Source organism: Choloepus didactylus, chromosome 10 (assembly GCF_015220235.1).
Source record: "Choloepus didactylus isolate mChoDid1 chromosome 10, mChoDid1.pri, whole genome shotgun sequence".
NCBI lineage: Eukaryota > Metazoa > Chordata > Mammalia > Pilosa > Megalonychidae > Choloepus > Choloepus didactylus.
Window position 1 is genome coordinate 112179182 of NC_051316.1, and position 27750 is coordinate 112206931.

Sequence of the window (27750 nt, forward strand, 5' to 3'; positions counted from 1 at the left end):
CCCTCCTGGGAACCATCCCCAGGCCTTAGTCCGGCGCCGCGCCCGCCCACACCTCCAGGTGTGCATTCCCCGCCCTTAATTGCTTCTACTAAAATTGATAGTTTGCACTTGCAAAGTTACACTGGGAAAGCGGAAGAGAAATTTATAATCATGGATATGGAGAACTGGGGTCGCAGAATCAGACTCGCTTTGGTTTGCAGACTCAGGAAATTGAAAATCCTGGCATAGACATTTCTACAACCATTCTGTGCGGCATTCAGTTCAACTCTGCGCTGGGAGAAACTCTGTGCCTTCTGGAAAAACGTTTAGAAACTAAACTACGAGAAGGAGGCCATATTTCTAGGGGTTTACGGGCCCCGCAATGTTTTCCAGAGTTTTTCAGGTGGAAAGAGAAGAGCGACAAAATGAAAATGCAACATGCCCGGGAGTCCACCGGAGTCTGGCAAGCGGTCTGGGGCGGAGGTGAGCGCTGGAGAGGGCGGTGGAGGCTTAGCAGGGAGAACCCGGAGCGGGCGGCAGCCGGTTTCCCGCCGGGGGTGTGTCGGATTTAGGATCCGGAGCCAGGCGGCGCGAAGGAGGGTGGGGGGGGGGGGGCGATAAGAGAATTAATGCTAGACGTAGGCTACAGTCATCCCCTCCTCCATCGACCTGCGGCCGCGACGGGAAGTCCAGCAAATGAATGGACGCAGAGGGTGGGACGCGCTGGAGGTGGCGGGACGCACTGGTCGGGGGGAGTCTGGGGGTGCGAGAGGAGCTGACTTGTGCCTCAGCTACGTGGAACGATGAGAAAAGAAAGAAGGCGAGGAAGAAAGGAGGCTGACGTCCGCGCTGCTGCTTTGGCCCTCCTCGCCGCCACTGCCAGCGCGCCAAAGCCGGAGTGGTAGGGGTCGGGCGGCGGCTGATGTTCCCGCAGTTGCGACGCCCCTGGCCCCATGCGAAGCGCTGCCGGGATTTGGGGCGGCCTGGGCCCCGGCGCTGCGGAGCCCTCTCTGGCAGTGCGCGGAACCCCGGCGAGGTGGGCGCAGGGGGCGGCCCCACTCCGAGGGGCGGGCGGAGGGCTGGGCTCGGCTGGCGGCGGGGCGGGGGCTGCGGGAACTGGCCGCGCGGCCAGAGGCCAGCCCCGGGGCAGCAGGAGCGGGACGCGCGGCAGCGGCGAGCGCAGGTAAAGGGGCGGCGCGGGGCGGGGGTCGGCGGCCCCTGGACGCTGAGCCAGTGGTCGTGGTGTCCGCTCGGCAGCCAAATGGCGCGCTCAGATCGCGCTGTCCTCCTGCAGACAGGCTTTGTGGCGTGTGCGTGTGTGTGCGCGCGCGCGCTCTCGCCTGTGTCGGGTGTGGGTGGGTGGGTGTGCGTGTGTGCGATCCGGGCTGCAGGAGGCTAGTTTCTGCTGGCCTCCTTTTGACGGAGCCGTGGGAAGGAAGTTGTCGCAGCAGCCCGGGCCACCGGCCCTGCTGTCCCTCGGCCAGGTCAGTGCGCCCCAGAGTCGGCGCTGCGCCCAGTGTCCGCGCCCAGGGACCGCCCAAGTGACACGTAGGTTGCCTTCGGTTACCTGGGTCTGGGTGAGGACACGGGAAGGCTTGGTGGGGGCGCTGGAAATTTCCCCAAAGCCTCGTCCCAGTGGGCGTGGGATGGCTGGGTGGTCGGGGATCTCGGAGAGCCGAGACGCTGAAGACGCAGGGCTCTGCCACCACTTGGTTCTCACCGACGATTTAGGACTTTTCACCTAACTTTCTATCCAACCGCCTAACAAACATGCTTAGCAAGTAACAACTGGGAAATGTAAGTCAAGGGAGGGATCTGGCTTTGAGTTGGTGGTTTTGAAATCGACCGGCTGGTTTGGTTTGTGGAGGACTAGTTTGTTGTGAATGGGTTTAAAGTTTATTCCTATTTTTCTTTGCTGCCATTTGGCCTGTGATGTGTAAGAGTGACGGCATCCAGCACTAGTTGCTGCCTTACAGTCTGGGGCCTGAGATTGCTACTCTCTGCTGTTCCTTCTTTCTCTCTTTTCCATTTTGTTGAGATCTATGAATTTTTCCGTACATGTGGGTTTCTAGTGAACACTGGCTTGTTACAGTTTCACTATGAATGCGGTGCTTCTCATTGGAATAGATACATATTTGTAAACATGACTATTGAAAACGTGACTCTGGTTATTAGATAAAAATCCTCTATTGCTTCAGGCTTTAACAGGCTGTGCTTTTCACCTATTTGAATAAGTGTCCTTTGCCCAGCCTTAGCATGACTGTGAAGCTGAGCAGTCTGTTTTAGAGCCGGCTACTGATTGAAGGGAGACTGCATTTGGAAAACTGTTAAATTTTTGTAAGAAGCCATTCCCTTGTCAGACAGAAGAGTGATCCCCAAGGAAAAAGGGGTGTGTGTTAGATTATGTTTGTTTGGACCAAAACACGATTTAAATTTTATTAAAAAAAAAACAAAACAAAAAACCACAACATAGATATAATGCCATTTAGTTGGTTTTGCCCGTGATTCTCCAAATTAAGGTAGGAGTGAGCATTCATGAATGAAAAACTATGAATAATGATCAACATTGTAAGTAGATTAAGAATGCATCTCTCTCGATGGACCTTAATTTAAGGATAAAGAAGCCAAGTTGAGAGCAAGAAGAGGTAGCGCGGGGCGGAGAGGCACCGGCGGGGAACAGAGGCGGGCGGTGTGGGTGGTTCTAATCCCGGCCGGCGCCCGGCGCCCCCTAGCGGCGTGACCTTATCCGGGCAGGTCAGCGGGTCCCCCTTGGTCGCGGTTTTCTCATCTGGAAAAGGAGATAATCTTTGCTGTTCTTTCCAGCTCCCCGGATAACTAGGAACTGGCGTATGGTTATCTCACGTTAGATCAGTAGGAAGGAAGTCAAGGGAAGTGTGAGAGGATTGGGCTGGGAGGGAAATGAGAGGGCAGGAGGCCAAGAAGGAGGAAGAAAACCCAGCAGTTGCAGCTGTGCCTGGAAGAAAGGGCTGTGAGCTGGGAGTTGACTACTTTCTATGTTTTCTTTCACTTGCTTTTCTTTCGTACTTCTCTCATCAGGGTGTCAAAATACCTTGGCCGCTCGGATCCATCCTTCCTTATCCTTGTTATTTAAAGTTGTGCGAGCCTGCTTAGCTTAGGTGAAGTCAAAGTGATCCTGCTGTCTGACCCCTTCTAGATACTACCTGTCCATTTTCCCACCCATCTTCCTGTTTTCCTCACTGTTTCTTAGGGGCTGAGTGTTGTGAGCCTCAGCTTGGCTGTCAGTAGCTCTGTTAATGATAGGGAAGAAACCAGAAACAGAGGTGGGGGTATGAGTGGCAGCCTTTTCAACAACTCGTTTTGAAACTTCTTTTATTTGAAGCTCATGTTTTCCAACAAGTAAATTGATTTGTTTTTTAAATTATATCACTGACTTTTCAAGTTTTTGCTGATATCTGTTCTGTTAGACTTAATGAAGCATTCAAAGAAAGTTAAAAAAAAACTCACTTGCTAAGCCATTTTAAAAAAATTTAATTGTTTATTTATCAACAGAAATGATTCCTTAGCTCACATATTAAAGTTTCATAGTTCAGGAACATAGATAAATCAGTGACAAACACCCAGGGAACTCAATGCAAAGAAATTCCCAAATCACTTTGCACTTTGAAAGATACCAGCCTTCCTCTCTCCTCAGAATCTTTCATGGAATCAGTTTCCGTAGAAATCTTTGTATGCCTTCTTTCTTGGTTCTTTCTTGATTCAGCCACAGCAAACTTACAGAAAGCTGCAGTTGCCAAGGACACAACGAATTCTCCAATAATATGAAATTGCAGATGCTTGGCCAAAAGGCCTTGCATTTGAAGTTTTGCCAAAGCACGGGAAGGCATGGTGGTTACTCTCTTTAACACCCTTGCTAAGTCTTTTTGATACACAATGACATTCAGCCTGAAATTCACGGTCAAGAATCCTATTTCAAATGCTTAGGGAGGAAAGTTGAGATCTGGGCAGAATACACTATCATTTGTACTGAGTAACTCCAAGTGTTCAGCAAATGACAAGATTTTTGAAATTTAGTTTGAGGTCAAGATTTTAATGTCTGTGCCTGATGTGTGGCCTGTCTTGCTTTTCTTTATTAGTATTCTTTTGTATCAACATGCATGCATACTTGAAGGACATGTTTTATTTTAAAAGTGAAGTATGATATAATAAAAACTCAAACTTAAATTCTTGATTAAAGTCTGAAAGCCTGCTCTGGCCTTAAGTCAGCATCATATTATTGTTTGGCTTCTTATTTTTCACATATCATGTTATGCAAAAAAGTCATGATAGTGTTGTTTAACTAGCTCATGGAGAGCTCTTATGGATGTGTTAGAAATTTGGGGGTAAAGGAGGAAATTTTAATTCAAGAACAATTATTGAATTTCTTCTGTGTGGCAGATATGAGGATGCTGAAAATGGGGCTCTAGAAAGAGCTTCATTGCAGGGTGGAGGTGGGGTGAGGGTGGGAGGGATGTAGCTAACTTCGATATACCAGCTATATTGCATAACTGGGTGGGAGCTGCCATTTTTAGCATGGCAGAGAATGGAAAATTAAATTCTGACTTTGGGGAAAAATTCATAAAAGGGGCTTCAGGGATGAAAATGATTCTTAAAAGAAGAATGATGGGAGATTGAAGAACTGCTCTCAGAGGAGGATGAGCTCAGAGTTCAGGGTGATGAAGGTGGGAAGGTACAGGGCAGCAGGTTGATGGGTGGGGGGGAGAGTTGGGTGTTACTTTAAGGAGGGGGAAGAAGTATTTTTTAACCTCTAGATGCAGGAAGATGAAGATACTGAGTAACACATATGAGTGAAATGGTTGAGGGATGGCTTTTATTCAATTATATTCTGTAGTAACTCGTGACTAGTGAGTTTTAAGACACTATTGCTGGAGTACATGAAGTTGTAGAATGAACTAATATGAGGTTTATTTCCCCCAAGTTGATGGTGGCCTTTGTACTTTTGAGAAATTTAACTTGATAAAAAATTAAGGAAGTTACTTTGTTACACTTGGTCCTTATGAGCTCTTTAAGTCTGTGGATTAAAATCACTCTCTAGGCACAGCGCTGACCATAATAGAATTCTTTTGTTTTGGGAAGGCCTTCTAGCTAATGCTAATTTAAACATGACTTTTCTGGAAACCAGCATTCTTGACCCTGTTTATGTTATATGTAGTATTTAACCACAGAAGTTAAACATTTGCAGCATTGAAGAGCAAGAATCATTATTAGTTCAGAAATGGGGTTCATGCCCCAGTAATGGGGTGGGGTGGGGGGTATGGGGACAGGACGTAGAGAGAGAGTGGCACTCTTGGTCTTACAATGAGAGCGACACAACCCTGAAAATCCTTTAAGTTTAACATTCAGTACAAGTAGCTTGCTCTGTCCTTAAAGAATAATACTTCTTTAAGAACATTTTTCTCTGATCATTTTTTGTTTTTAATCCTTAGAGCTAAGGTGTTTAGCTCATTATCTCTGGAATAAGAAGACTCTCTGTGGGATCCAGTGGGGTGAGGCCTTTAGTTGTTCAGTTGGGGTCCCTCTCACACCCCTAATACTTCTGTGTTACGGATGGAACAGGATGTCTTTTCACCTGCAGTTTAAACCTGGGACTGATTTGGATAAATTCTCTGCTTGCTCTTGAATCTGGGGATGCTAGGCCACCAAGAGACAGATAATTAAGTTAGCTTCTTCTTAACTGTCATCTGAATACGATTCAAATGATCCTCCCAGCAATCTGTTTCGTTTTCTGCAAGGGAATTTGAAATGGCAAGTTTAATACATTAAGTTAAAGTTGAAGAGGCCCCAGATTAGTATACTTTATTTCTTAGAAGGTTACATTTGTTTGGAGGGATAGGTGGTAGGATTTTAAATTCCCTGGCTTTTTTTTTTTTTTTTCCCCAGTAGGTTAGTATGATTTCAAAGAAGTTTTGTTATCTGTTTATTTTGATTTGTGGGTATGGGCCAAATGCATGAAGCAGATTGTCTCAATATTTTCATGATCTGTGCTATAGAAACTAACCTTGAAGTTCATGTAGAATTCAGATTTCTTTTAGAAATGACAGAGGACAGAGATTTAGGTTATAATTTATTTTATTTTTGTGGTACTGCTTTAAATAAGTGACATAATGACAGGGCAGACTCTTAACTTTAGTCCAGTGCTAAAGTAAACAGGTTTAAGCCTGAATGAAGTAGATCAGGCTGTGTTTATTGTGTTTAAATGGAGATGAGGGAAAATGATTAAAAACCAGCCTCTTTTTCTAAAAGAAAAGGGTTATTAATGACACCTGTTCATGGACTTTTCTTTAGGGTGGGATTTTTCAAAGTTTTAGTCATTAAAGGAAATTTTGTTCATTACTATTCATTATGGCTGCCATGTGTGCTTCTGCTTCTTAAGTTTTCAGATTCACTATACAAGGGTTGCTACTGTGAACCATTCATTTTTAGTAAGTTGTTTTCCCTTATTATTTTCTTAATTCAGTTTTATTGAGATATATTCACATACCATACAATCATCTATGGTGTACAATCAACTGGTGACAGGACCATCATATAGTTATGTATTCATCATCCCAATCTATTTTTGAACATTTTCCTTATACCAGAAAGAATCAGAATAAGAATAAAAAATAAAAGTAAAAAAGAACACCCAAATCACTCCCCCATCCCACCCTATTTTTCATTTAGTTTTTGTCCCCATTTTTCTACTCATCCATCCATGCACTGGATAAAGGGAGTGTGATCCACAAGGTTTTCACAATCACACTGTCACCCCTTGTAAGCTTCATTGTTATACAATCGTCTTCAAGAGTCAAGGCTATTGGGTTGGAGTTTGATAGTTTCAGGTATTTACTTCTAGCTATTCCAATACAGTAGAACCTAAAAAGTGGTATATATATAGTACGTAAGAATGTCCACCAGAGTGACCTCTCGACTCCATTTAAAATCTCTCAGCCACTGAGGCTTTATTTTGTTTCATTTTGCATCCCCCTCTTGGTCAAGAAGATGTTCTCCATCCCACACTGCCAGGTCCAGATTCATTCCTGGGAGTCATATCCTGCTTTGCCAGGGAGATTTACACCCCTGGAAGTCAGGTCCCATGTAGGGGGGAGGGCAGCGAGATCAGCTGCTGAGGTGGCTTAGTTAGAGAGGGCCACGTCTGAGCAACAAAGAGGCACTCAGGGGGAGACTCTAAGGCACAATTACAAGCAGGTTTAGCCTCTCCTTTGTAGCAACAAGCTTCATAAGGGCAAGCTCCAAGACAGAGGGCTCACCATACTAAACCGTCAGTCCTTAATGTTTGTGAGAACATCAGCAACAATCCAGGTGAGGAAGCCCAACACCTCCGAATCCTCCCCCAGCTCCCCACATATGTATTTTTTATTCTCCGCCCAAATTACTTTGGGATGTGTTGCTGTTTCACTCTAACCTATACAAACCTACCATATCTCACTTTGTATTCAAAGTTCCATGTAATTGTGGTGTTTGAACAAACTGACTGTAGAAGTTATATTGTTTAGAAAATACAGGTCCTGCACCAAATGAACATTTCCTCCCTTGGTCTCACATGGAAGTTGAAGTTTTAACACACAGTCAGTTTTAACTTTTACCCTTTGACCCGATCTGCCCCAGTCTCGACCAGATTTGCTTCATTCATATCTCTAATCTATTTTTTTTTAAAATATCAAAACAGTGAACTGAATTTGATTTCATCCAAATCTGCTGTGTTCAGTTTTCTTTCTCTATGTCCAGGTGGTTCTCCTGGACTAATTCCCAAGTTGCCTTCATTGTGAAATTTTGCCCTCACAGAAGGACATCCCTGGCTTTGGAGGGAGAAATGATTCAGGAGCAGATGAGACAAGTTCTGTCAACTCCAAGAGCATTTAATTGAGGGCCTGCTACATACCAGACAAGCAGGGGTGAATTGCTAAGCAAATTGCTGTTCTAATTACTACCCTTGAGGAGATGTTTGTAGACATATTAAGAGGTAATTACAATTCAGTGTGACAAGTGTTAGGAGAGAGATCAGCATGTGGCACTATAAGATCCTGAGGAGGACTCCTGACCTGCAGGGGCACGGTGGTGGGGGCGGCGGCAGAGATGGAGGGCCAGGGAAGCTTCCTGGAAAGACTGGAATCTACAGGGCTCTAGGAGATAACCAAGCCTGGAAGAGAAAAAAGGCACCAAGATAGGGGGAATCAAGAGGCTTTCTATTCCCAGGTTTGCTTGTCGCTGCAAGTCAAAGTGCCTCTCTCTTCACATCTGTAAAATAGGAATAAGGCCTGGCAGTATGTGGTTGCAAATTCTTATCTTCATTTACTTGTTCCTTAATTTAACCTATTTATTTTATTTGTTCATTTTTAAATTCCCATTCGGTAGATATTTGTTGAGTACCTACCTTGTACTGTAAAAAACTAAGATATTGTAAAGTACCTTCTCCCATGGGGCTTGCATAATACTACATTAATAACCAAAGTTCTCTTGAGGTGCTTTCAGATATGTGGCATGTCTGTTAGGTTATTCTTCAATTAGGAACATTTTCTTCAAAGTAGTCCCAGTACTTTGCTTTCTGTTTGGTTAGCTTTTTCCTCTTTAAACTTCTTGGGGAAGGAGACAGAAGCTGGTTTTCTGACCTTCATTTTATAATGGAAATGTTCCACCCAGATTTACCTGTTATTTGTAATGTCTAGAAACAGACACAGATGCTTTTATATCTGTAGCCTACCTCACTTCAATCTCATTTGGGATAGTCTTGCTTTTGACCCAATTTGCATTTGAGTTTCTAGGTTCAGTTAGTTTATGGCTTGCTTCCTAGAATAATCCAAATCACTAGACAGTCTGCTTACATTAACAGATTCAGTTGTTTGTGGGAAGTCAGGCATATTTTGAGGCCACACTATCATGGTACTTGGCTTTCTTAATGCATTTCACTTTTGGTCTTAGGATACTCAGGGATATGAACAAGATAGAAAGTGTTCTAACCAGAAGAAGATAGCTGCATTCCTGCTTCCGTCACTCTCTGCCTCCATTTTAAAAATTTCAATCATTTTAGTTACAAAAATATGTTTTTGTAATGATTCAAACAATGTAGATGTCTTCAAAGTAAATGTAGCGACTTCTTCTGCCACTCCAACCTTCCCCATCTGCTGTCACCCCTTGGTCATCAGTTTGTTATATAGCCTTCTATACTTGGACTTTTATGTATACAAACCTACAGAAAATATGTGTGGGTGAGCGTGGGTATGTGTGTTTATATGTTTATATATGCATTGTGCACATGTGTGGACACGTGTGTGCACACTTCCCTCCCTCCCCTTTAGTTCAGAGAATTTGTTATTGAGGCTGATGCCTCGGGTGAGAAGTCTGAAGCCAGAAATGGTATGGGCTCTTTGTGAATTGGTGCTGCATGACATTATTCAAGAGTGCTTGTCAGAACCCTCAGATATGAATGTCTGGCTGTTATGAATGGGGGAACAAGAAAACTATTTCCAGCTGTGTGGCATCTAAGATGACAAATATCACTGCAGAGAATGTGCTTTCCATTCTTTATCTGAGCTTCAAGCAAGGGGAGGAGGGGCCTTTCAGAGCAAGTGGTTGGCATCTGCAGGCCTTTTGTTAGGTAGAAAACAAGGCATCATGCGAGGGCAATCAACCACTTCTGGAACAGAGGAGATAGTGGAGTTATTCTCTACAGGCAGGTTACATTGTGGGGGTATTAAACGAGGAGACCCTCTTAGAAGCTGGTAATCAACAGTTGATAAGGGTGGTGTGTTCTTACTAAGGGAATAGGTCAGCTGAAACAGAATTGCCTTTTGTTAAGGGGCCGCATCGCCATCTTGGACTGTGATTTGCTGGGAGAGGGATTGTTGTTATGTCAAGAAAATGAGGCATTCATTCCATACCCAGTATTTATTGCAGTTCCACAGAAAACTGCTTACTTTTCTTTCTGAGTAGACCCAGAGACCTTAAAGGTTCAAAGGGTGGGGTGGGTCATTGACTTCTCCAAATTAAGCAGAATTTGTTCTCTAGAGACTGTCTAAGGCTCTGTCAATTCAGTTTTATGTGGCTGATATCTTTGAAGTCCCCATGCTTAGCTGAGTATACTAAAATAAAAAATAAAAAGTAAAGAAAAGAAAAACAACCAAAAAGTGTGGTCCCTGCTTCAAGGAATTCATGAACATGGAGAGAAATGGACTCAAAAGACTGTCAGGTGGCCTGGGATAAATACCATAAACTGTGTCTAAACCAAGTGTTGTTGGAGGAGGGAGGGAGTAATTCTGCCTCAGGTAGAGGAAAGATTTGTGGCAAGATGGTGGTCCTAGTGGACTAGCAAGCTGCAAAGCTCATTCCGGGCAGAAACAGAGAGTAAGAAGGGAGGCCCAGGATGCTGTATGTACCTGGCAGGCTCAGGGAGGAGCAACTGGCATTTAGCATTTGTGGCAGAGCATGGTGGTGCACATTTCAGCAGGTCTTGAAGGTTGTAGAATAGAATGTTCTGGAACCTGTTGGGGACAAAAATTAAAATGGCATATTGGTATCATTAGCAGAGAAAAGGGAGGTTGTATGAAGATTGTTGCAGTGAGGTTTGTTAGTTTTAGACATTTCTAAAACCAAATAGGTAGAGATTTCTAGCTGGTAGCTGGAAATTTTGAGTTTGAAGCTTAGCCTAAAAAGTCAGAGGTTGCAATACTGAGGAATAATCATTATTTGTTGAAGTAAATACTGTTGAAGTATTTGTGATAAGCTAGAGAGCATATTCAGAGTGAGAAGCATGACATATTCAGTATTTTAATAAGGACAACAAGAATTATTTTGGTTATTTAGGCTATTTTCCTTTATAGCAGATGATTAAAATAGTTTTATTAGGTTATCAAACATTTGTCGAGCATCTACTATGACTTCTCTTAATAGGTGGTTCTGGAAAAATACCAAGGAAATAGTGAGAGCTCCCTTGGTGAGAACAGAGTCCCTGAAATGATCCATCCTAGCTACTGTTATCTGACTTGGCAAAGGAAAAAATCTTTAAAATAATTGGAAGGCTGGTGGTGGTTTGTTGGCTGAGGGGAATTGCAAATATAGTTTAAATTCACTACAGATCTGAAAACAGTGAATGTCATTTTACTATAATTACTACAATGAAAGACAAGCTCAAAGACCTTTGGGAACAGAGTGTTGGTAAACCACAGTAGCCTAGAGATTACTCTTTGATAAACTCCAACGAGTTTGTTTTGAAGGTTTGGTCTGGTCAAGTGATTTTAGTCTTTAATTGCCTGAGTTAATAGTAGGATAAATTTCAACTTTGCTCTTTACCTAGTCAAGAGAAAATATTTTTCTAATGAAGAATTTATTTCCATTTCAGATAATTATATTAGCATGCCTTCTGGCGTGTAAGATGAAACACAGATAAATTTGTTCCTAGTTTTATTTCTTTCTAGGCAATTATGATTCTTTATATAGTACTCATTTCCATTTGATAATGAAAACATGTTCATTTTAGAACATTTGTGATATGCAGGCCCCTCAACCATAATTCTACTACCCAAGAATAATTTCTTTATTTCATGTTGGGATAATTTCTCACAGTTTTAAAATATTTGCTCTTACTAAATATTTAATAGTACTTTGTTTTGCATCATAAGTGTTTCCATATGCCCTTAAAATCTCTTTCATTTTTAATTTCTAATGACTACATAATATTTAATATGCACCATAATTAATTATCCTCTATCTCTGCTTGCTTTTTTTCTGTCTCTTTTGGTCTCTCGGCCAAGTATTGGTGCTGCTCTTCCCAGAGTTCTGACCTGTTTTTCTAAATAATCTCCATGTATGAGCTTATCCACACACAGGGATTTGGTTTCCAGGCCTTTGTCATCAGCTGTCCCCGTTCTTTTCTCACATATCCATATATTTGCTCTCTCTCCATTTTCATTCAAATATCTCTTTCATGGTGAGGCTTTCTCTAATTACTACATTTAAAATTGCATGATCTCTCCCACTCCCAGTTTATCTGGCATCCCTGATATTTATTTTTCTCCATTGTACTTTTCTCCTTCTGACTTCTTATTTGAGGAGAGGGATTTTTTTTTTAATGCCTGGATTTTTTTTTTTTTTTTCCCTGCTGTCTTCCCAATGTCTAGTATAATACCTGGCACATAGTAGGAAATCAAATTTTTTGAATAAAAAATTAATGAAATTATGATGAATATTTCAGTAAATGAATATGTATCTGCTGTCTACTGAATGTATTATAGTAAATAAGATACAGTCTTGAGTTCATGAGATTGACCGTCTCGTGAAGGAGACAACCTGTGAACAAGTAAGTACAGGTGTGATTGGAATTAGGGAGAAAACTAGGGTTTCCTGAGAAAGTGTACTAGAGAGACTAACTCCTTTGTCTGGAAGGGGAGGAAAGTTTCTCTGAGAAGTGGCGTTTATGAGTTGAAGGATGAGTTGAAACTCCCAGTGAAGCTGGGAGGTGGGGGATGAAGGAGGAGGGAGACATTGATAAAGAAAAAAAAAAAGGAACTGGTTTATGAAAAAGAAAATCAAGAAAATAGACTTACCTCTGTAATAGCAGCCATTTAGAATGTTTTCTAACTAATTGCTTATTGATTATATTCTCATTTTCTTCTTCATGATGTCCTTATGATTATTCTTCTATTATGGTTCTCACTTCTTGAGTTGATATTAGGTCATTTATTTCAAATGTTGAAAGTATGTGAGGATAGAAATATCAGCTTTTTTGGCCTTTTTGATGTGGAGTACTTCATTTCCAATAATTTTGAAATACTCCATCAGTATTTTTATTTAAAATTTTGAGACAGTAGTTACTGAGGAAGGAGGGATTTTCCATGTGGTGATATTTTTTTGATGGAACTAGCTTAAATTCTACATTTCATGCTAATACAACTTATTGTCAAAATTTAAAACAGTACAAGGAGAGTAAATACGCTTTTAATACCTGACTTCATTGGGAATGCTACTAGTGGTACAATATGATTGGCTGAAAATTGTGTTATGTGTTTATATGTGTAAATTTTTATCGTGAATTACTGGTTTTAGTTATCATGGTAAGTGAATGTGGGTTGTACAGTTTTTATGTGTTAGAAATTAAGGATTACTGTTTCCTGAATGCTTGAAAAGAACATAGTTTTCTATAGGTGACAAGTACAACATACGTTTATTGATTCAGGCATTAAAATAATATTATTCACATCCTCTATGCCGTTTTCTCCTTGAGCTAATATAGACTGATAATGGACCTTTAGTCTCTCTATAAATGTGCTTCTGTTAATTTCTTCATATCAGTTCTACATGTTAAATAACTATGCAATACATAATGGTCCCTGGTAGGCCTTTGTTATGTGTTTACCAATATAAAACAACCCTTGGTACATTTGGAATTACATGCTACTTTTTTTCTGATATTCATGTTGCAACCCTCTTTGCTTTTTTTTTTTTTTTTTTTTTTGTCTTTGATTACTTTATTCATCCTTTTATTTTTAACCTTTTGGTATCATTTTGTGTTAGATATTTTGCCCGCCATCAAGATTTAATTGGAGTTTGTCTTAAAATATCCCTGGGAAACTTACTGCTTTTACATATATTGTTATAGCCAATAGGTCTGATCTTAATTCTTTCATTGTAAGATTTCTGTTTGTTATGACATACTCTAACCTTGTAAAGAATACTGCCTTTAATCAGATCATGTTTTAAAGCCTCTTTCCATCAATATTTAGCTGGTTGACCTTAGACAAATCACATGATGCCTGTAAGACTGTATTTCTTTATTTGTTGTTGTTAGGTTGAATGAGATGAAATTGCTGACATTTGACTGCTCTTAACCGATAAAAACTGCAGTTTTGTATGGTTCAGTCTTCCCTTTTGTATGCTTCCTGGGTTTTCCCCTTATTTTCTGTCCTTTTCTGTGTATTTGTATTATATATCTGTGGTGATTTAGAATGACTAAATCTATTTTTCAGTTTTGCTAGAGTTTGTCTTTATGTTTTCCAGATCCATTCATAAACCTTTGTTTCTCTGGTTCTCAAGGTCAAAGAACTAAATAATGATTTTAAAAATATTTATTTATATGTTTATTTATATATATATATTTAATGAAATAATAATTTTGAACCCACTCTTGTGCACAATGAATGTAGATGCCTTTACTTTTCTTGACTTTTTGACCGTTCCCAATTTCTATTATTTATACATACATAATTTTTTTTAACCTCATAACTTAAATATTAAAGAAAAGACTTTCGTTTTTGTATTCTATTTTGTAATCAAGTTGGCAGCAATATTTTGTCCATCTCCATAATTGGTTTTGCCCCTCATAAGTACATGGGGCTGTTTAGGCCCCTTGCTTTGGCTGGCTTGAAAGTTGCCTCCCGTGAAGGGTACATCCTCATGTTTATCTGCTTGATTGCATCTTGTGTATTCCTAGGTTAGACTCAGAATGCTCCCTACATGCATTGCAGCAAACCTGTCTTGTTCCACTTCAGAGGGTTGTGAGTGCAGTGTGCATGCATTTCAATAAGTGCTTCTTACCCCATGAGTTAGTGAAAATAATGCCTTGATTTTGGCCTTTTTGCTTCCTCTTATCTTTCTACACCTATTGCCAATTTTTGCATTTTTGTGCACCCCCTTGAGCATTTCATGGGAAGCTAGTAGAAGTTGAATTGGGGCATTTGTTTCATGGCTTTCAAACTTTTTTGGCCATGACTCATAGTTAGAAATATTCATACATATATGAATGAAAGAACAGTTTCATACAGCTCACTATATGCAGTAAACTCTTTTCTATTTTTATCTATTATAATCTATTCATTTTCATTTAAAAAATGCTGGTCACAGCTCAGAAGGTTTGAAATCACTGATGTAGTCACGAATTTGATAAACGTTGATCTGGTCTGCTGCTGTGTTATGTGGAATTATTCGACATATATTTGTTACGTACAGTACCAAGTCTTGGACCAGTAGCTGGGAATAGAGTGATGAGTGAAGCAGTCGTTTTCCCTGGGTGCCTGAGGCATAGGTGTAGTAGAAGGAGGATATTGACCACACAATCAACCTAAAAACATAAATACAAAGTATGATAAATGCTAGGAGGAAAAAGAATAGGGAGTTTTAAGAGATTAAAAAGGGGAACCTCCTCTGACTTGGGGGTGATTCAGGAATTCTCTGAGGAAGTGACAGTTGATTAGATCTGCCGAATGAGAATGAGTTAACTATGCAAATGGCTGTTGGGGCAGGGATGTGTGCTTGGGTTCTAGAGTCATGCAAGAAATGAGTAAAGGAAGTGGATGACGGGTGGAAGGAGGTGTTTTATGTTTGGTGAGTTGGGATTTTTTGTGGTACTTAGTGGTGCTTCCTGTTTGTGGCGTCCCCCTCCCCTCACTCGACAGAAGTCAAATAAGAATGAGAAAGATATTTCAGGGGTGAGTAGATGTAGGTGTGTATTGAAGAAGGTTTGTATTATAGCAATTAGGAATTTATTAAATAATAATAGCTAGCATTTATTAAAAGTTTGTACTTTTAAGTAGGAACTGTACAAATCTATGGACAGGTATGTAGGGGAGGTAGCTTTGGTTGGATTAAAACAATGCTGATATATAGTATAGTTACCAATTTAGTAATTATGCATAGTTTGTAAGGAATTAGAGAACTGAAGTTAAGTTTTGGTAAGTGAACACCAGATGATTGGGTGAATATTTCATAGTTGTTTGTTGATTTTTTCATAATGGCAAGACTTATTACTGTTCTAGGATTCTTGTTTTTATTTATTTTTAGCCATGCTAAGATTTTAGAGTTCTTTTTTTTTTTTTGCATACCTGTTTAAAATGCTATATGAAGAGTTAAAAATATTTTAAATTCGAAATCTGTAAAGTAAGTTTAAAGCCAAATGATTTGAGTGACAGTTTCCCCATTGCAGCCTGTGGGCCTTTGACAGGTTTTGAGATTCCCTTCCCAGGCCTTGAGGCCCTTGGCTTAAAATAAAGGACTTGGAATCAATTTGTACAAATCATTCTCCCAGTTCTATTTTTTCAGTGGCTCTGTGCTCTTTATTATCAATTTTGCTGTGGCTGTTTAATCTTCAAAGAATTGGTGGTCCCATGTCGTTTGGCTGACTTAGTCCCTGCAAGCTTAAGCTAAACTTAGAACTCCGAGGATTTGCGTCTCTATGTGGAATCTTAAGATAGGGCTGAGGTGGAACTGACACCCTTAACTTGGAAAACTCTGCTAATGCTCTCCTCAAAACATGGAGGAGTGGGCAAAGATTAAGAGTTTTCCTGAGCAAATCTTTAAAGTTTTTAATATCACGGTTTGTAGTTTGCCCACAATTGAAATTAATTTTTTTAACCTTTCAGTTTGAAGACAAAAAAATCATTATTTAAGGTCCATATGCTGGATGCTTGCTTTAGAGAAAGGTGCACTAAGTTGTATATAATCCACATTTTATAAGAACCCGTTGAACAGTGAGTGATTTTATCTCACAGAGATTTAAAAGGCCGAATGACATTCAGAACGAATTCAGTTTTAATGACTTCCATGTTTAAGGAGAAGTTTATAAGGAATGGATTTTACGTGGAACGAAATGAAAGTTACTTGGCAACTCAGCTTTATTTATTTATTTATTTTTACCAGTATGCTAAATCAATTGACACAGATATGTTTAAAAATTATTGTTCATATTTTCAAAATAGTGTTCAGTCTTTCAGATTTCTTAGCGTAATGTGAATACTTTATTAAACTTATTATTTTATGTTTAGAAATTGAGGGAAAAAAGGAAAGATGCACGTTTTTCTCTTTGTCTGACCTATACCTAATTCTTCATTTATAACAAATATTAATTTGGGAAGCCCAGGCCCCTGGGGGGGTTTACTTTTTGTGTTTTGGTGCTGATTCATCAGCTTACATGCCCTTATTTTCTGTTGCATACCTGATGCTGACTACTGCATGGAAACCTGGCTAGGACTGGCTTGAGGCTTCTGATTGGGCACAAGGCAGGAGCAGGTCACAGAGGTGCAGCAGTGTTTGGGATCAGGCTAGCCTAGGTTCAGGCAGGTGAGAGAAACTAGTGTTGCTCAAGGCTAATACTAGAAATAGGTTGGGTCAGAAGGGGTTGGAGGCATGGGGTTAGGTTAGGTTCAAGGCAGAAAAAGGCTGGAAGAGGCACAGAATGTTCTGATCTGCTGCCTGGAGTTCCAAGGAAAGGTATTCCTGATAGCTCTTTGAGAGAAGTTGTATAGAGAAAAGTATAAAGCAGCATGGACTTTTATTTTCAGAGCTGGGAGCCTCTATTGAGCCTCTCTGCTTGTTCAACGGAAACTCAACAACTCAAGAAGGGCTTCATGACCAGGACCTTGGGAAACTCTGTCTCTGCACCTCCTCAAGTGTTTGACTGCCTCAAAGTGGACAGCCACGAATCATCAATTCTGATTCAGGGATTTGGGACCTTCTTTATCATGAACCCAGGAGTAGGAGTCAGCCCAGGTTTCATGTCTATATATATTATTTCTGTTAGAGATTTACTGTAAGACATATTCAACATTCTTTTACTTTCAGGAAGTAAAGTGGTTTGGTTTGCTAAATGTGTTGGCTTTTCCAATAGGGTTTTATTAGTTTACAAATTTATAGTTCTAAGGCATGAAAATGTCCAAATTAAGGCATCAAAAGGAAGATACCTTCTCTGAGGAAAGGCTGCTGGCATCTCGGGTTCCTCTGTCATTTGGAAAGGCACGTAGCGACATCTGCTGGTCCTTCTCTCCTGGTTCTGGTTTCAGTGACTGTCTCCAAATGTCTCCGAGCATTTCTCTCTTTATGCTCTCCTGCTTCACCTGATTTTATCCTCTCATAAAGGATTCCAGTGAAGGATGAAGACCCACCTTGAATGGGCTGGGTCATATCTCAGTTGAAATGGCTTAACTGAAAGGTCCCACCCAAAATAGGTGGACCTATTTAACCTACAAGAATGGATTAAAAGAACATGCCATTTTCTGGGGCACATAATACTTCCAAACCTCTGAACCCCATATGCACACTACATTCATTCCATTACAATATCACAAAAGCCTTAAATCATTTCAGTAACAATAAATAAGTGCAAAGTCTTATCAAAATCAGTTACAGGCGTGGTCTATCCTAAGGCAGAATTCCCCTCCAACTGTGGGTCTGTGAAACTTAGAACAAGTCATCTGCTTCCAATATACAAAGGAGGGACAGTCATAGGGTAAAGTTCCCATTGCCATAGGGAGAAACTGAAAGGAAAACGGGTCAAAGATCCCAGACAGTTCTGAAAACTGGCAGGGCAAACTGCATTAGATTTCCAAGTCTGAGAGTCATCTACAGAAAGACGTTTTATCCTTGGGGCTTGAAAGAGTGGCAGTCCCACTCTTTCCAGGGGCTTATGCAGTGGCTCTTCTCTCTCCAAACACTGGGGTGAGGGTTCCAACATTGCAAAGCATTGGAGAGACCACTTTGTTCGTGGTCCCACCCTCCTTAAGCATCTGGGTGGCAGCTGAACTCTCTGCCATCTCTGGGGCACAGGCTCAACCCCTTCAGAACAGTGGGCTGGTGGCCAGGCTCTCCCCAATCCCTGGGGAATGTGTTCCACCCTCTCTGAGGCCTGAGGCAGCAACATTCTTCCTGAAAAACTGGAGGAAGGACCACCTTCTGCAAAATTCCGGGGCAAACTCACCCTTTCCCCATGCATGGGTGGATCCGCTCTCCTGGCCAGAGGTTTCTTTGCTCCAGACCTCAACTTCATGGTTCTGCCTTTGAAATGATTTTTCCTTCAACCTGTCACTTTGCTGTCCCTTTTACTCCAGGCTATCAGTGGTTCTGTTCATACAGATCTCACAAAAAACATTGTCAGTTTCATATGCAACACAAAGGGGTCCCAACCATCAGACAGTAAGATTTTCCACAAAACCTTTCTGGATAACTTCATTTCTGATCCTGGCTTGTCCTGAAATGGCTGGCTGGTTCCATGTTTGGTTAAATCCTCACATGGGACACTTCCCTGGGGACTCATTTTCTAAAAGCTCAGAATTTTCCAAACTATCAGTTTCTGGTTTCTTTGTACCCAAGAGTTCAGTTCTCAGCTTATCACTTTTCTCTCACATTTCGCTATAAACTGCAAGGAGAAGCCAGGCTACATTTTCTACATTTAACTTGGAAATCTCTTTGGCTAAAGATTCCAGCTTGTCTCTTTCAAATTAAACCCTCCATCCATCACCAGGGCTCAATTTTGCCAAATTCTCTGCCACTTTAAAACAAGGATCACCTTTTTTCCAGTTGGCAATGACACATTCATCATTTTTGTTTAAGGCCTCATTGAAAGTACCTTTTGCGTCCATATTTCTACCAACAGTCTCTTCAAAACAATGTAGGCCTTTTCTGTTATGCATCTCACAGTTCTTCTGGAATCTTCCCGTTATCCATTTATAAAGCCATTCCAGCATTTCTGGTATTTGCAAATTGCAGCACCCCAATCTTCTGGTACCAAAATCTGTTTCAATTTGCTAAAGCTGCCAGAATGCAACATACTAGAAATGGTTTGGCTTTTTAATTTAAATTCAGTTTATTGAGATATATTCACATACCATATAATCATCCATAATGTATAATCAGTTGCTCACAGTACCATCATATAGTTGTGCGTTCATTACTACAATCAATTCTTGAACATTTTCCTTACTCCAAAATAAATAAATAAATAAATAAATAAATAAATAAATGAATGAATAAAAGTAAAATAAAGCATTCCATCCCCCCATCCCACCTTATTTTTCATTTAATTTTTGTCCCTGTTTTTCTACTCATCTGTCCATACACTGGATAAAAGGAGTGTGAGCCACAAGGTTTTCACAATCACACAGTCATACTGTGTAAACTACATAGTTACACAATTGTTTTTAAGACTCAAGCCTACTCGGTTGTAGTTCGACAGTTTCAGGTATTTCTTCTAGCTATTCCAATACACTAAAAACTGAAAAGGGATATTTATATAGTGCATAAGAATACCCTCCAGAGTGACCTCTCGACTCCATTTGAAATCTCTCAGCCACTGAAACTTTGTTTCATTTCTCTTTCCCCTTTTGGTCAAGAAGATTTTCTCAATCCCACGATGCCAATGCCGGGTCCAGGCTCATCCCCAGGAGTCATGTCCTGTGTTGCCAGGGAGATTTACACTCATGGGAATCATGTCTCACATAGGGGAATGGGTAGTGAGTTTACCTGCAGAGTTGGCTTAGAGAGAGGCCACCTCTGAGCAACAAAGAGGTTCTTTGGGGGGTGACGCTTAGGCACAATTATAAGTAGGCTTAGCCTCTCCTTTGCAGTAACAGGCTTCATGAGGGCAAGCCCAAAGATCAAGGCCTTGGCCTACTAAATTGATAGTCCTCAATGTTTGTGAGAATATCAGTAATAACCCAGGTGGGGAAGTTTAATATTTTCACATTTTTCCCCAGTTCCTCAGGGGAGCCCTCAAATACATTTTTATTCTCTGCCCAAATTACTTTGGAAAGTATTAGGATTTCACATTAACGTGTACAAACCTACCAGATCTCACTTCCTATTCAAAGTTCCACGTGCTTATGGTGTTTGAATAAACTGACCATTCAAGTTAAATTATTTAGTGTGCTACAGAAAATGTAGATCCTGCAGTGGGTTGGCTTTTTCAATGGGGTTTTATTAGGTTACAGATTTACAGTTCTGAGGCCAAGAAAATGTCCAAATTAAGGCATCCTAAAGAAGATACCTCCTCTGAGGAAAGGCTGCTGGCATCTGGGGTTCCTCTGTCACATGGCAACATCTGCTGGTCCTTCTCTCCTGGTTCTGGTTTCAGTGACTGTCTCCAAATGTCTCTGAGCATTTCTCTCTCTATGCTGTCCTGCTTTACCTGCCTTCTATCCTCTCATGAAGGACTCCAGTGAAGGATTAAGACTCATATTGAATGGGCTGGGTTGCGTCTCAGTTGAAATAGCCTAACCGGAGGGTCCCACACATAATAGGTCTGCACCCACAAGAATGGGTTAAAAGAACATGGTATTTTCTGGGGTACATAACAGTTCCAAACCAGCACAAAAAGTATTGACTTTGGCCAGTAGTTCTCCTGGCAGATGCCAGGGGACTCCTTTGGGCTTATTCTAATCTAGAGGGTATGCAGAGAATCATTCATCTGCTAAGTCCCTTCCTTTTTTCCTTCTTCACCCCATTTTCATGACAGACTGATTCAGCAGGTAAAGCATTTTCAGTAAACACATCTTAAAGTATTTAAAACTGTTCAATTCCGTTAAAATGTTTGTTTTTATGTAAAACACTGCTTGGCATATGTTTTCGTTTCCTAGGCTGCTGAAAGTAGATACCACAAAATGGGTTGGCTTAAACAATGGGAATTTGTTAGCTTACAGTTTGAGGCCGAGAAAATGTCCACATCAAGGCATCATCAAGGTGATGCTTTCTTCCTGAATACTGGCTGTCACTGATCCTAGGCTCCTCTGCTGCATGGCAAGGCACACGGCAGCGTCTACTTGTCTCTCCCTTCTCTTCTGGGTTTTATTGCTTCCAGCTTCTTGTTTCCATGGTTTTCTCTCTCTTTTGGCATTCATTCCATTTATAAAGGACTCCAGTAATAGGATTAAGACCACCCTGAATGAGGTGGGTCACACCTTAACTGAAGTAGCTGCATCAAAAGGTCCTACTTACAATGGTTTTACACTCACAGGAATGGTTTAGATTTAAGAACATGATTTTCTGGGGTACATATACTTCAAAGCACCATAGCATATTCTTACAAATGTTTTTAAAAATTATTTTTGTAATCACATTATGGCAATATTTAGATAAATAAACCCACTCAGATTTGCAGTTCCCTGACGTAATATACTTTTTGTTTAATTATGTTCATTTTGTGGTCTATTTTCATTATGGTCTATTTTATGGTTTGCTTCTAGAGGTGACAAATGTATGTTTTTGTTTCTACTGACCATTTGTTACCTGCTGTTATACATGGCAGTATAGTTTGAATCGTTACATTTTTAATATCCTAATAACGCATTAGATCATTAATTGTTGTTTGTTTGACCATTGTCCCATTTTTGGATATTTAGTTTTATTTCCCATTTTCTTGCTCTTGCTCTTTTTAATCCATTGCACCCAACAGCTTTATAGACAGCTTTCTTAGACTAACTACCCAAGAGTGGGGTCACTAATTTGAGAGTGATAACATTTGATTTCCATGTACATAAAAAGTTTGTTTTTTAAAAATTAAACTTTTTAGATTACAAAAGTAATATGTGCTTATTGTATGCAACAAATAAAAGTGTAAATAAGAAGGGAAAAAAATAGCCCAAATGCCACTGCCTAGAAATAGCCATTGTAAATTTTATGGGATATTTTCTTCTAATGTTTTTTCTGTATATTTCTATAGTCAAAATCTTGCTGGGTATAGTCAGCATCCTACCCTTTCCCTCAATAGTTTATCTTAAGTCTGTTCAGTAGTTGTGCCCTGCCAGTGTAAACCTTTGTCTGCAAAGTTTATTCTGCATTTTAGATGTTTTGTTTAGGGTAGATTCCTAGTAACAGAATTTACTGCCTCACAAGGCAGGGATGGCTTTTTTGGCTAGTGATAGAAATGATTAAATTGATTTCTAAAACAATAGTAATAATTTATAGTCCTGTCAGCAGAATTTGAGTAAAAAATTGAAAGACAGCAATTATTATGAATGAAATGAGCTTTTGCAGAACTTGAAAAATGACTAGAGCAGTGAAAAGCTTTAATAATAATTCATTTTGAATGGCACTAATGAAACTGCCTGCACCTCACGGATGTTATTTTACTCTCTCCACTTTGATGATATCCTTTCTCATCCATGGTTTTGCATTATAGCAGAGAACGTCTTCTATGAGGTTTCCTGTGAGTGCACAGAGTTTAATGTGCCATACAAAGTTTTGATTTTAACTACATTCACTGTATCTGCTGAAGGTGGAATATTCCTGTGAGCATGCTCCTGAGAAATAACTGGTTAACTACCAGAAAATGGAATGAGTGTTCTAAAAAAGATTAGCAAAGAAGTAAAACCTATGTCGTATTTATACCTACTTGTTCAGTGTCTAGTTAATCCTCATAAGCTTTATTTTCTTCCAGATCCTGTTGGTGTTGCAGTCAGGGACTACTTTTATGTTTATTATTTCTTATGGGGAAATGAAGTGAACTCTCTTAAGAGGTAGTTAATTTACCATTTCACTGTTACTGGAAGTAATCACATGTAATACAATTCAATTTGATATCCAATTAGTGATCACTGGGATACAAAGGTGAATAAGATGCAGCTCTGTCTTAAAAAACTTCCAACCGTTGGGGTGAGAAATAAATTAAGATATTGTGTGATAAATACCATATTAAAAGTTACTTACTTGTTAATTTCCCAACTGAATCAAATTAAATTTAAGTAAGCACAGGACTTAAATGTGGAAAAAGAGAACAAGAGAGAAAGCAGAGACCAAGACTAGAACTTACAGGATAGGATATACACCTCATGCTTCTATCCATGTAGTAGAAAAGGACCACATATTTCCAGTCCTTCCTAGTAGTTGACATAATCACCTGTCAGTCCACAGAACCTATGGGATAAGGGCTAATGAGGGACACAGTTCTGCATGATCCTGAGAGGAGCAAGGATTTTATCTCATGGTTCTTCAGACACTTGCTATTTTAATGTAATGAGAAATGTCTCCACATACAGTCTTTACAGTGAATACAACAGTGGGGCTCATGGATTTTTTGTCTTTGTAAGAGTGTTGCTCAATGTAGGCTGAGGGCATAATGCCAAATCTTGGAAAAGTAATTCTATGGGAGCCAAAGCAGGACAGTTCAGACAGATAGCTCTCTACTGATATGGCTCTGCCCAAGGAATGGAATGGATGGACTGGCTACCTTTCAGGGTATTGCCTGTGAATATTATTTCTCTCAAAATAGTATTTTTGATAAGTACTGAGTATCCATGAGTTCAAGTTTATACCATCTGTGTTGGTTTGAATCTGTTATGTATCTGATGAAAGACTATGTTCTTATGTTCTTTTAATCCACTCTTGTGGTGACAGACCTATTGGGTGGAACCTTTTGATGAGGTTGTTTCCATGGAGATGTGACCCTGCCCATTCAAGGTGGGTCCTAATTAGCTTTTTGGAGTTCTTAGGAGTGCTCAAGGGGAGAGAGAGAGAGTTCAGAGTTGACAGACAAAGACGCTTAGAGATGCAGACAGAAAGAGTTTGGAGATGCTAAGAGATGAAGCCCAGAGTTTGCCCTGGAGAAGCTAAGTGAGAAGCCACAGATGCTTAACGAGAAGGCCACTGGGATCAGAAGCTGAAAGCAACGTAGCCTGGGAGCAAAGGACCAGCAGACCCTAGCCATGTGCCTTCCCACCTGACAGAGGTGTTCTGGATGCATATGGCCTTTCTTCAGTGAAGGTATCCTCTTGTTGATGCCTCAGTTTGGACACTTTTAGGGCCTTAGAACTGTAAATTTGTGAACTAATCAACCCCCATTATAAAAGCCAATCCATTTCTGGTATTTTGCATTCCAGCAGATTTAGCAACCGGAACACCATCTGACACTGCAGCCTTTCCTTGTGGTTAGTTATATGTGGATCCATGTACTTTACCAGAACACAGGTATTTGGGCTAAGGGAATACCCTTAGACCCATTTAGGAGTCTTTTCACTTCAAGGAATAGAGAAAGATAAATGGAGGTCCCAACAGTTTATGCCATAGGCTAGAGTTAGCAAAACTGGCAGCTTGTGGGCTGACTAGAGTTGCCCCACCCTCACTCCCATGCATTTTCTTCAGCCCAAGGTTTTAAAAGACATTCTAGCCAGGCAGGTTATATGATTGGTTCCAGTGTGAGCATAGTTTCTATATCATGCAAGTTTAATATCTGTTTTCACTAGGCTTCATGTATCTGGATATCTGCTTGGTTCTTGGTGGCATCTTGGTTGTACCTGCCAGAGTATGTAAAGTGTGTATACATTTCAAGGGCAGCATAGAAGAGTTTGTGATTAATCTGAGTGGGAGAAGGGTCAAAAAGGGCACCATTGAGGGAGTGTTTCTGAGGCTGAGGCTGGAAGGAAGAGTAGGTGTTTACCAGGCATACAGTTTGGATGAGGGAAGGTATTCCAGATGGAACCCAGTCCATATGAAAAAACAATGGTGTGAATCAGCATTCTGTGCTAGGGGAGCTCTGATTAGATCCAAAGGTTGGAGCTTAATGAGCAAGGTGGGTCATAGCTCAAGCAGGAAGTAGCTGAAAGACTCAGTAGGCTATGCTTGAGGATGCTGGATTTCAGGCAGTAGGAAACCATGCCAGAGAGCTGGCATGATAGATTTGTGTTGCTGGATGATTATTCTCTACATGGCTAAGAGGAATGCTTGCAGGAGAAGGGACTGGAATATTCTAGGATGATAAATGGGTGCCTGAATAAAGTCAGTGACAGAGGGTTTGGAGAGAAGGCGGCTCATGTGAAAGATACTCAAGAGGAAAACTTGACACAACTTAGCAATATCAAGTAGACTTGGTAGGGCAGGGAGAGGGAGGAGTAATGTGCAGGGATGGGGATGCCATTGACTAGGTTGGAGAAGTAGGAGAGTGTGTGTGCCAGTTTGGATATATTATGTCCCCCAAAAAGCCATGTTCTTTGATGCAATCTTGCGGGGGCGGATGTATTAGTGTTGATTAGGTTGGAATCTTTGGATGAGGTTGTTTCCATGGAGCTGTGACCCACCCAACTATGGATAATACCTTTGATTAGATTATTTCCATGGAGGTGTGGCCCCACCTAATCAGGGTGAATCTTGATTGATTTACTGGAGTACCTTAAAAGAGCCATGCAGGCCCAGAGAGCAGCTGTAGCTTAGAGAGAGACATTTGGAGACGGCCTTTCAAAGCAGACTTTTGCTGACACTTTGCTCCAGAGACGCTAAGAGAGGGCATACCCCCCAAGTGCAACATTTTGAAGAATGTACAGGAGCTGAGAGAGGAGCTAGAACACAGCCTGGGGTCAGCAGACACCAGTCATGTGCCTTCCCAGACAACAGAGGTGTTCCAGGCACCATTGGCCATTCTTCTGTGAAGGTACTCTATTGTTGACACCTTAGCTTGGATGCTCTTATGGCCTTAAGACTGTACATTTGTAGCCAAATAAACCCCCTTTATAAAAGACAATCCATTTATGGTATCCTGCATAATGGCAGCATTAGCAAACCAGAACAGTGTGGGAAGGAGGAGGAGTTTAGTTTGGTACATGCTGAGTTTGAGATATTGATGGGATATGCAGGGGGGCAGTAGTGTTTCTCACATGCGTTTAGATATGTGAGAACACAGCTCAGAAAAGTGCTCCAGGTTTGGTAGTTAAAACAACCATGGTGGATAAAATTGTCTTGGCTAGTGTTTTATTAGTTTTCTAGGCTGCTCAAGCAAATACTGTGCAATGGGGTGGCTTAAATAATGGGAATTTATTAGCTTGCAGTTTTGACGCTAAAAGAAGTCTATCTATTCCTCATTTGGGTGTACTACTCTGGCCCATTTACTGAGTGATCTGAAAAACTGCTATTTTTGAGTGTGGCCTGGAACAGGAGGAGGTTCTGCAACAGGTCTAGGCTGCTGTGCAAGCTGTCCTCCCACTTGGGCCATATAATCCAGCAGATCCAATGGTGGGCAAATAGAGATGCTGTCTGGAGCCTTTGGCAGGCCCCTAAAGGAGAATCACAATGCAGAGCCTTAGACTTTCGGAGCAAAGGCTTGCCATCCTCTGTAGAGAAGTACTCTCCTTCTGAGAAACAGTTTTTGGCCTGCTACTGGGCTTTAGTAGAGACTGAATGCTTAACCATTGGTCACCAAGTTACCATGAGACCTGAGTTGCCTGTGATGAGCTGGGTGTTGTCTGACCTACCTAGCCGTAAAGTTGGGAGTGCACAGCAGCACTCCATCATAAAATGGAAGTGGTATATACAAGATAGAGCTTGAGTGGGTCCTGGAGGCACAAGTAAGTTATATGAGGTATTGGCTCAAATGCCCATGACCCCCACTCTGGTCACATTACCTTTTATTTCGCAGCCCACAGCTATGGCCTCTTGGGGAGTTTCTTATGATCAGTTGACTGAGGAAGAGAAAACTCAGGTCTGGTTTATAGATGGTTCTGCATGATATACAGGTACCACCCAAAAGTGGATAGCCATAGCACTGTAGCCCCTTCCTGGGACATCCTTGAAGGACAGTCGTGAAGGGAAATGTTCCCACTGGGTGGAACTTTGAGTAGTTCGCTTGGAAGGAAGAATGGCCATAGGTGTGTTTGTATACTGATTCATAGGATGTTACCAATGGTTTGGCTGGATGGCCAGGGACTTGGAAGAAACATGATTGGAAAATTCGTGACCAAGAAGTCTGGGGGAAAGGTATGTAGATAGACCTTTCTGACTAGGGAAAAACATGAAGGTATTTGTGTCTCACCTGAATCCTCACCAGAGGGTAACTTCAGCAGATGAAGACTGTAATGATCAAGTGGATAAGAGGACTAGTTCTGTGGATACCAGTTGGCATCTTCCCAGCCACCCAATGGACTCATGAACAAAGTGGCCGTGGTGGTAGGGATGGAGGTTATGCATGAACTCAACAACATGGACCTCCGTTCAGCAAGGCCAACCCCACCAGGCAAAGAACTAAGGCCAGCTGAAGTACTTGCTGATGGTAAAGGGAAT

The 27750-nt window shown here is 40.9% G+C and overlaps 1 protein-coding gene across 8 annotated transcripts in view; it reads left to right on the top strand.

Moving 5' to 3' along the window:
* Positions 1 to 321: 321 nt before the first annotated feature.
* The window catches only part of LPAR1 (lysophosphatidic acid receptor 1), a 177832-nt gene continuing 150403 nt past the window's right edge, over positions 322 to 27750 (top strand). For 2 of the 8 annotated variants that reach the window (XM_037798043.1, XM_037798041.1), the window contains exon 1: positions 1363 to 1527. The gene's annotated coding sequence lies outside the window, so the exon portion shown is untranslated. Of the gene's footprint in view, positions 463 to 758; positions 1016 to 1078; positions 1163 to 1337; positions 1528 to 1657; positions 1777 to 27750 lie in introns of those variants that run through there. The other 6 variants (XM_037798046.1, XM_037798044.1, XM_037798045.1 and 3 more) reach the window with 6 other exon arrangements.